Source organism: Asparagus officinalis, chromosome 3 (assembly GCF_001876935.1).
Source record: "Asparagus officinalis chromosome 3, Aspof.V1, whole genome shotgun sequence".
NCBI classification, from domain to species: domain Eukaryota; kingdom Viridiplantae; phylum Streptophyta; class Magnoliopsida; order Asparagales; family Asparagaceae; genus Asparagus; species Asparagus officinalis.
Genome location: NC_033796.1, coordinates 5,623,137 through 5,634,307, shown reverse-complemented (window position 1 = coordinate 5,634,307; position 11,171 = coordinate 5,623,137). Strand labels below are relative to the sequence as shown.

The following is an 11,171-nucleotide window of genomic DNA, read 5'->3' as shown; positions in this document are numbered from 1 at the left end:
CAAATGTTACAGTATTACTGACTACATATCTTCCCAATTTAAAAAGGACCTAAAAAGAAAGCTCGTCGATTCAAAGAACAAAGCTCGTCGATTCAAAGAACCTAAAAAGGTACACAAAAGTATGGATCGCTTCATGGCTCAAACAGCCGCCCCTTTTCATCTCGAGAAGGGGAGCCCCACGCGCGAACACCCAAAGCCCCCCAATCCTTTTTCTCATTCTAATATTATGGCTGGCCGTCCTGGAGCACGTGACCCCCCCTTCAGGGGGTGGGGTGGGGTGTGGTCACCGCTCCTTTTCTGCTCGGTCGTTTCCCAGCACCTTCCCCATATCTCTTCTCGCGGCCGCTATATAAAGCCGCGCCATCTCCCCTCAAGCTCATCGAAACTCGCTGCAATCTCATCTCTGTACCCTCCGAAGAAAAAATCGATCCATGGCTGGTTCTTCCCCATTTTTCTTCTTCTTCGTTCTCTTTTGCTTCCTGTCTCAATGCTCTCAATGGGGCGGAGACAACCTACCGCTCCTCGTAGAAGAGCAAGCCCCCGCGATGACCTAACGCACGAGGGCCCTCTCCTTCACCGGCCGATCTCAGTCAACCTCATCTGGTACGGTAAGCTTCACAGCCCCTCAGGCGCGCCATGTCGTAACGGACTTCGTCGCCTCCCTCTCCCTTCCTCCAAGAAGGGCGGTGGCCAGAACCGAAGCCCTCGGTCTCCTCCCTGGTGGAGGACCGATGGATGAAGTACTTCTCGGAGTCGAAGAACCGAATGCCGAGGCTTCGCCCTCGGCAGCCAGATCCTCGACGAGTCCTACCCGCTGGGGAAAGTCACTCCCCACGGGCGCCCACCATCGCCAGGCTCAGCCAAAGGGGGCCCGGAGGCCACGCATCAACCGTGTCCTCACCTCCGAGACGTGGGCGTCGAGGGATTCTGCATGAGCCTGCGGACGGCACGTTCGGTCCCCCGACCAAAACCGGCAGGTTCGCTTACGTCCTGGTGTGGTTAACCCGCGCGACGGCAGTGACCGGGCCAGTGCGCGTGGCCGTTCCACCAGCCGATGTACGGGCCCCAGTCCCCGCCGTTAGTCGCCCCTAACGGCGACGTCGGGGTCGACGGGGTGGTGATCAATCTGGCGAGCTTGCTGGCTGGGACCGTCACGAATCCGTTCGGCAACGGGTTCTTCCAGGGGCCGAGGGAAGCGCCGTTGGAAGCGGCGTCGGCCTGCCCCGGGGTCTACGGGAAAGGGGCCTACCCGGGCTACGCTGGGGAATTGCTGGTGGACCCCGCAACTGGTGCCAGCTACAATGTTAACGGGGCCCACGGGAGGAAGTACCTGGTCCCGGCTTTGTTCGACCCGTCGACGGCTACTTGTTCGACGACGGTCTAAACAAAAGTAAGGACGAGATTGAGTGTGTACATATGTGAACGATCCCCGTCTTGTAGGCTGTTTGCTCACGTGGATTTCTACTAATGTGTTGTAATTAAAGGTGATCATAAATCATAATTATCTAAACTTAATTTCCCTGGCCGGACTCATGCTCTCATCCGTTTGTCGAACTCGTTCCTAAGAAGAAGCGGAGGCTAATTTGTGGATGGAATGAAATCGGCGACTTATATGACCAATTGACACCGGCTGCTTCCATCTAATTGGTCACAATACTATCTATTATTTTCACTGTGAAATTATACGATCAGCACGTGAATTCTCCAGCAGTTATCTCTTTCCATTAAACTTGATCTAACAAACACAAATATGCACAGCATCATGGCTCGGATTTTCAATTGTCAGTCGCTTTAAAATAAACTTCAGTACGTAAGTATCAATCACTTAAGCAAAGTAGCCAAACTTTGATATATTCTGATAACTTTGCACAATGCACAACAACTGTCGATATTTATAGAATCTTTTTACCATCTCGGAGCTGACGGAACACACTATGCAATCACCTTGACTAATTGAGAGTAAGAATATTATCGGAACTCCCCTCGTGGTGCAGGACATTTTGAGCCGTCAATATAAATGTCAAGCAGGGGGCCAGTTTTGTTATTTCACTGTCCCTAGCTACATGGTTCAGACTACTTTAGGATTCTGATCCTCGCCTCGCCACTACAAAATAATGATGGTGGTGATGATGATGACGGCGGCGATGAGATGGCTGCAATATCACTATTATTGGTTCTCTAACGGATGGTTAAGGTTTTTCTTTAAGCGCAAATCAGGAACGTGTTTAATTCATAGGGTTATGGCAATTGTTGATTTTAGAATGAATCTTAATCACTAATTAGATAATTAATAATTATAATTAAAAATAGTGGTCTCTTTACAATTGTTAATGCTCGTGAACAAACAATTGCCTATTTTATTTTTTATAATGATGGAGATGATCCAAATTCATTGTGTTATGTGATTGAGTTATAATCAATGCTCTATAGAATGTGAGCATGATTAGTAATGTACAACTTACGAGTTACCTTAAACCTCTGTGGTCTAATCACAGTGGGCGGAACAGGGAGAATTTTTTTTTATTTCTCTGTGGTTGCTGAGAGATACGCACTCTGAACATGCCTATTTTAAGTTTATAAAGAAAATTAATTACATAGGTAACCTGAGATGATGATGAGAATGTATCGGGTGGAACAACTCATGCCATGAAATGTGCATTCGAAGAATGTCTACCGTTGGATTAGCTAGACACGAATCTCGAAATTTAATGATCCAACGGTTGATAACATTTAGGTGGGCACTTAATACTATGGACCCGGGTGCTCTTGTTACTTTTCCGATGGTGACAACTCTAAAACTAATTAAATTGAACTTCTATAAAACTAATTCCAAAACATAAGAAACTGCCACGGATAAAACTAAAAATTAAAGATAACAAAATCAAAGTAGAATTAGGATTAGCTTCAGTAGCCTTAAGGTGCACTAATTAGAAAACAAATACAAAATATGGACAGAGGTAAAGAGGGAAGACAAGGAGAAGAAAAAATATAATTGGGAGATAAAGAGGAAACTTTAGAAAGAATATACTAATATTCTTCGCAAGTTTTTTTTTTTTTTTTGAGAAAAAGGATGGAATACCACAAAGATATTCCAGCCAGCTAAATTAAGATAACTGGTTGTTACAAAAAAAAGAACATACTCCCAACCAAAGAGCATGTACTACTGTTTAAACCAAAAACTTACAAAGCCAATCCACACCCCCATGTCCAAAGCACTAGACATAATCTCCCAAAAAGAATACAAAAACCGACAAAGCAAACAAATATACTGTATACAACCCCATGCTATACAAAGCAGCAGAAAACAAAAAAAAAACTTATCTTTCCATCAACCAAACCGCAAAAAACACTCTGTGAAAACTTCATTCCAACTGGATCACCTGGAACTCAGCCATCCCCCCATCAGCTGTGCCATCACTAACAAACCTCCCAGCAGCTTTTTTTCTCCTCCTTTCCTGTAACCTAGCAGCTCGAGCAGAAATCTCTTTAGAACCTAACGCGTTAATATTGATGGTAGATTTATTTTAATTCTTGATATATCCCTTCTTCCTAAATATACGGATTAAACCCTTTACCTTGTCTTAAAAAATGGATTAATAAATAACTCATTTTATAGGGTTAACCATTAAGAACCCTTTTGCGGTTCTTGTTTGACAAATCGTAACGACCTATGTTTTTTTTACGTACGTGTTATTAATTTCATTTGCTTTTGAGGGACAGCCTCTCGTGAGTGAAGTCATGTGCTTATTCAGGACAGCAGCGATTCACGGGCAAAGCGCCACCAATCTGTGAGAGAGCAAGTGCCAGAGTTAAGTCTGCATGTTGCCGGAGGGAGATTCCCATAAATTTCAGTGGGATTAAGTTTGCTTGAAACCAAGAAAACATTTGAGAGTGGCTACTAATTATACTACTCATAATAATAGGCAAGTGATAAGCGCGACTCTAGGGTTTGTCCGTGCTCTACACGACAATCGCTGTTTACGGACAAATTTATTTACAGGTTCCTCTTTCACCAGACCAACTTTGCGTCTACTGTTTCCTTCGTTCGATTCAGAACGCAAGCTTGGCCCCCAAGAGTTGGTAAAACGTTTTAAATGAATTCGGCAGATCAAGCTGTAGACTTTTTCTTTTATGGTCAAATTAAGTCCTTTGACTCTTTGGTCTCTAAATTAAGATGGCTAGCAATTAAACACTATCTAGTGGGATTGAGTTTTCTGATATTTTGAAAACTACATGAGGTTATCTGGTAATCGTCCAAAGTTAACGGGGGTGGATTATCTGATATCAAATCTGTGCGAATTGAACAAGACTCCAAATGTCTCAAATAAAAAGGAAAGCAAGAAAAGATCAGATTAGATCAGATTAAGTAATATATTCTCCAATTCTTTTTTTTCCCCCCTCCCCCTCCCCCTCCCCCTCCTTTTTTTTTGAGAAAAAGGATGGATTACTATATAGTAATCCAGCCAGCTAAATATAACTGGTTGTTACATATAAAAATGCACATTTCCCAACCAAAAAATGTGCACAAAAGTCAACTGAAAATACAAAAGCACCTAAACCCTTTTGTACAAAGATTAAAACTCCCAAAAGAAAGCTTAACAACCACAAAAGAAGTATCATATCCAACAACCATCTTACTCATCACCATATAAACTAAAGCACTGAAGATTGAGGTTAATCCAGTTGAATCACGATACTGTTCTCCTCCCCTGCAGCTCCAGCTGGCTGAATCACCCCCAGTCTCTCATTCTTCTTCTTTCTTCTTGCTAACAATCTGGCCGCTCTAACTGAGATTGTAGAACCTAGCCAAAATGTAGAAAAAATCATAATCTTATTCAAAATCTCCAACGCTCTCTTCTTCTTGTTAGAAAAGAGTCTATCATTGCGCTCCTGCCATATGCACCAAAGAAGAGCACAAAAGAGAACGTCTCTTTTCATCTTGCATTCCTTATTTCCCCCAGCAGTCCAATTAAGCCAAACTTCTTTTAAGGATTTCATTTTGAAGTCTTTCCCAATCTTTAATTTGAACTGAATAGATTTCCAAAGTGAGAATACAAACTCACATTCAATAAACAAATGAGTATGACTCTCTTCAACTTTAGAACACAAAACACAATTCAGCTCCAACTGAATTCCTTTTTTAGTCAAAATATCTTTTGTATTTAAACTCTGTCTTAAAGCTAGCCAAACCATAATTTTCACTTTTAAAGGAATGGAAAGCTTCCAGATATCTGCACAATCAAAACGTAAACCTCCATCAATAAGAAATTGATAGAAAGATTTAACAGAAAAAATACCATTTGTTTCCCACAACCAAATTCTGCTGTCTTCTTTTTGAACAAATTTTGTATCCTTGATGAGATTCAGTAAATTCAAAAACTGAAAAACCAAACTTCCTGTCAATTGCCTCTTGAACTTAATATCCCATATCCAGCTATTATTCCTTTTTTTCCTCAAATTGCTAACTGAAGCATAAGGAGTTTCCAAAGCACCTGTTTATTCTCAAACCATTTCCAAAACCATTTCCCTAATAAAGCTTTGTTCATCGTTTTCAGATTTATAATTCCCAGTCCACCAAACAACTTAGGTCTACATATCTCCTCCCACTTGATCAAATTTGTACAACTTTTATGATCTAAAGACCCAGTCCATAAAAATCTTCTTCTCATCCTATCAATCTTATCAATAACCCATGAAGGGAATAAGAAAAAGGATAACCAGAAATTAGGCATCGAAGATAGAACTGAGTTAATTAAAACCAGTCTACCCCCTCTAGACAAAGTTTTGCCTTTCCACAAAGCCAGCCTTCTCTCAATTTTTTCAATCAAAGGAGACCAATCATCTTTTGTTAATTTTCCAGGCCTCAAAGGAATCCCCAAATGGGAATCCCCAAATAAGTAATGGGGAAACTCCCACTTTTACAATTCAACATAGTAGCCAAGCTTTGTTGTAAAGAATCATTATTCTCAAGAGCTATAAGAAAACTCTTGTTAAAACTGATTTTTAACCCTGAGGCAAGTTCAAAACAGTATAAAATCAGCTTTAAAACTGTCAGATGTTCCTTTTTATTTTTACAAAATATCAGTGTATCATCTGCATACTGTAAGCAGCAAACTTTGTGAGTCATATTAGAAGGACCTAAACCTTCAATAAGTTGAGATTCAATTGCAAGATTCAACATTCTGGTAAAAGAATCAGCTGCTAGAACAAAAAGAAGAGGTGACAGAGGGTCTCCTTGACGAACACCTCTTTTGGACATAATCCACCTTCCAGGCTTACCATTAACATTAATGGCAGACATGCCTCCATTTAGACACAAAGTGATCCATTTTATCCATTTATCACCAAACTTTTTTGCCTTCAACACCTCTATAATAAAATCCCAATCCAACATATCATAGGCTTTCATGAAATCTAATTTTAATAAAATTCCTCCTGTTTTTTTATTCTGAAAGCAATCAGAAATAATCTCCTGGGCTGCAGTCACTCGATCAAGCAAAAATCTGTGTTTGATAAAACCAGATTGGACAGGATCAATAAGCCATTCCAATTTAGCATTTAATCTATTAGTCAAAACTTTGGTAATCACTTTGAAAATAACATTTAGAAGACTTATAGGTCTATAGTCATTAACTGTGACAGCCCCATTCTTTTTTGGAATAAGCACAATATGGGCATAATTGAGCCTATTAATTTCCAACTTACCCTCATAAAACTCCTCAAACAACTTCATAATGTCTGTTTTCACCGTATCCCAAAAAACTTGAAAGAATACAGCAGGAAATCCATCTGGGCCAGGGGATTTATCTCCATTCATATCAAATACTGCTTTATAGACTTCCTCTTCAGTAAAAGGAGTTTCAATATCATTAGGGCTCCAATCCACCACAGGGAAAAGTTTATTCCACTCTAGCTGACATCTATAAGGCTCTCTCTGTCCAAAAATCTTTTCATAATGATTTGAAAAAACTTGAGCTATTCCTTCTTCAGAACTCACCACCACATTATCTACATCAATTGACACAATCAAATTATTCCTTTTTCTACCATTAGCAATTTTATGGAAATAAGCAGTATTATTATCCCCTTCTTTTAACCAATGTGCTTTGGATCTTTGTTTCCACATTTGTTCCTCTTGTTTCAAAATCTCATTCAATTGCATGGAAAGATCATTTTTTTTAATCAATTCATCATCCTCCAAATCTCTATTTTCCTCTAAGACTTCCAATTCTAAAAGACTGTCCAACAAGTCTTTCTTCTTTTGTTTAACACTATAAAAACTGGAATGAATCCACTGTTTGATGCATTTTCTCATGAATCTCAGCTTACCAACAATATTCTTAGCAGCAGATAAACTTTTTGGTGCACATTTCCACCATAAAGGAACTCCCTTCATAAACTCCTCAGATTCTAACCAAATTTTTTCAAATCTGAACCTTTTAACAAAATTTTGATTATCTCCACAATCAAAACTAATTGGAGCATGATCAGATAATTGACTGCACAGACCTTGTTGTCTGGAAAAAGGAAAGGCATCTTCCCATTCAGAGTTGAAAAAAACTCTGTCCAACCTAGCCATAGAAGGCAACCTTCTTTTATTAGTCCAAGTAAACTGTCTCCCATGTAAAGGACTATCAATCAGCTCTAATTCATTAATAATCTCATTAAATTCCTCCATTTCTTTCCTATTAATAGTTTTACCTTTTCTTTCAGCAGCATTAGTAGTAACATTAAAATCACCCACCACAACCCAAGGTCCTGAGAAGATATTTTTGATATTCCTGAGCTCCTGCCAAAAAAGAGCTCTCTCACTGTTACTATTTGGACCATAAACAGAAGAAATGTTCCAAACAAAACCATTTCTCTTATTTTGAAGGACCACAGTCAAAACAAAAATTCCAGATTGTTCCTGCAACATCTTCCATTTATTGCTGTTCCAACCAATTAAAATCCCACCAGAAGCACCAATAGAGGGTAAACAAACCCACTCAAAAACATTGCCTCCCAGGCTATTTAAAATTTTATCATCAACACAACTCAATTTTGTTTCCTGTAAACAAATTATATCAAATTTGTTTAACTGGCAAAAGTCTTTAACACCAAATCTTTTGGTACTCAAACCAAGTCCTCTTACATTCCATGTAATCAACATATGTAATATAAACAAACTCCTCAATCACAAATAGCCAAAGACTACTCAAAAGTAGCCCTCTCTTGCTCCATTTGCCTCACTTTTTTTAAAGGATCAAAATCCCCTTGAGGTTCAAGATTAATGGCACAATTTGCAGCAAATTTTTTTAACTGCTTATCAGAACAGACATCAAAAAGAATAGGAACAAAAGAAGAACCCAAGGAAAAAGAACTTTCACCTGAAGAAGCTCCATGAGAACTTTTGTCAGAGTCTTTCAACGCAGCTCTTGATGTAGCTCTGTCCAAAGCAGTCATAGGTTCATAATCTACAAACCTGGAGCATCTTCTAACATAAGCAACTTTAGAGCTAAGACTATGCTCTGCAGGAGGTAAGGAATTCAAAGGTTGAATAATTGGAAAATCTTCTTCTCTTTCTATTCCCTCCTCATTGTTGTAAAATACTGATAACCAATTTCCCCCATCAAAATTTTCACTATCCAAAAGAGCTCTATTGTTAGACTCTTCTACTGCAACATCTTCTTTTACCTCCTGAACTACATTGTCTTCAGATATGATAGGAGACAAAGAGGTATTCACTTCCAACTCAGCATTCTTAATATTATCTGCTTTCATAGCTTGATCCATCAGAAATTCATTATCAGGTTTCTTCACTTGATCTGGAACTTGCTCAACTTCACTATCTTTTGAAGATTTATTTTCCCAACTACCCCACACTGGCTTTTTGTTTTGATAAAAAGATTTGGCTTCATTCCACAGCCTGGCAGCTGGAGAATCCCATGGATTATTCCGTAGATCTTGTCTAACAGTCCATGAATTATTATCAGAAGAACCAGATCCACTATCCTTTCTCCCTTTAAACCATTTATCCTGATAAGAACTCTGATTATTATCAACTATATGATCCACTTTCTGTTTTTTCTTATCAGCTTCAACACTTTCACCCATAATCGACATAATAGAAACATCAACATTATACTGATTTTTCCCCACAAAAATCTTCAAAACTTTAGGAATATCAATATATTCTAGACATTTGACCAACACAACAGCATCCACAAATTCTGAAGCAGCATTTGTCAGTGGATCAAGATCAACTAAATCAGCAAAAGGTTTCACCATCAACTCAAAGGATTCCCTATTCCATAAATGAGGAGGAACATGTTTCAATTTAATCCATACCTGAGCAATTCTCTTTTCCACCACATTCCCTTCCCAAGCATTCCATCTTCTAAACTTGATTTTACAAGATCTTAGAGATATAACTCCCATTTTTATTAGATCCTCCATTTGCCTCCACGGTTGAATTTTAACTAAAACTTCTCCATTAGTAAAAAGCCTCACATCCCAATGCTTATTTAAAGGAAAATAAGCTCTCAAATCTAGTTCCAATCTTTCTAACGATACATTACCCCCTTCCACAAAAGAAATTATAGCAAAATTTCTAAATTTTTGGAACCCAGAATTCACCTCTCCTTCAAAACTCCCTACGCCATTGCCAAGGATTCAACCTACCAGCACCCCCACCCACATTAGGGTTTTGACCAAAACGTCCTCCACCACCACGATTTCCAAAATTACCTCCAGATCTACCACCCAAATGACCACGACCTCCAAACCCAGAACCTCTACCTCCATTACCACGACCTCCACCTTCAGATCGAGAACAATTCTTAGCTTCATGACTAACTCCTTGACATCTGAAACATACAATCGGATCTCTACAATCTTTTGCCATATGTTTCGATCCTCCACAACGAAAACACAAACTATTTCGTCGAATAAAATCAGCAGAAAGATGACTAAGAGGAGCAGATTTTTTGGTCTGAGACGATCTAGGGTTTCGTTTAACAACGCTAACCCAGTCTCCTTTATTAACATCCACCTTTAACTCTTCTAGGGATCTGCAAGATGGGTCCAATCCAACCGTAGATTTTAACCCTAACCCAACCCCTTTGTTAACCCTAGTTACCTCAACTCTAGAATCCTCCACAGCAGGCTTGGGCTTTGAAATGGGCTTTGAGAAAAAAGAATCAGAAATTAAAGATGGGAACTTTTCACCCCAAATTCTCTGAGCCACAAAATTAGTTGTATCAATTGGCCCAATCAATTCCATCGGGTTAAACCCTAAAACTGCCATATTTGCACTGTTTTTTTTTCACTTTTTTTTTTTTTGAAAAATCTGCCAAAATCACTCAAAAAGATCTTCAATCAAAAGAAGACTCAAACAAAGCAGCGAATCAGATCCCTTTTTATTTTTTTTAATTCTTCTTCTTTTTTTTTATTAAAGAAGAATGAATTATGCTTGCAAGTCAATTAATAGACAATTGCTTGAAGTCAATTATGCTTGCAAAGACGCGCAGCAGCTGATCAGGCGGAATGTAAGTCTGAGAGTTTGAGCTTGCACGAAGCTTCCGATAAAATGCCAATTATAAACTCGGTCATGCATGAAATCGAAATCAAGCAATTAATTAAGCAGCGACGCTCTCGGGTCTGTTATGTGTTGCATGAGACCGTCCACTAACAACTAAGCAATTGCAGCCTGTATTCAAAGGGTCAATGTGGCTGCCTACTGCCTAGCTCGTCACAAATTAATAGAGCAATCCAGTTAGCAATGCATCCAGGTTCTAAAGTCCAGTAGACAAATTAAGGCCGCCCCAATTATTACCTGCACAGAAAAGTCAACCTTATCCTCAGTGTTAATTAATTTTAAAGCAAGATATTGTTAGCTAGTTAGTTTGATGAGGCCATATTTGGGCCATGCTGAAATTAGTTGATTAATGGGGGAGGGAGACTTTTTGGTGCTGGTCTTAGGTCAATAGAAAATGGCTAGGTCCGCATTATTGATCGAAAATCAAGGACGGGTTCATTGTCGCGTAGGTGGGAGCTCGAGAGGGCTACAGATACTCACGTGCGATACACTAGGTGTCACGTATTCCAATTAGGAAGCCTCTCGAGGACTTGGACTTAGGAGCCATTGTGCACATATTCCAAAACATGAAGAATAATCCACGTGCGCGGAG

The 11,171-nt window shown here is 39.4% G+C and overlaps 1 pseudogene; it reads left to right on the top strand.

Moving 5' to 3' along the window:
* Positions 262 to 1,510, top strand: LOC109832045 (annotated as a pseudogene).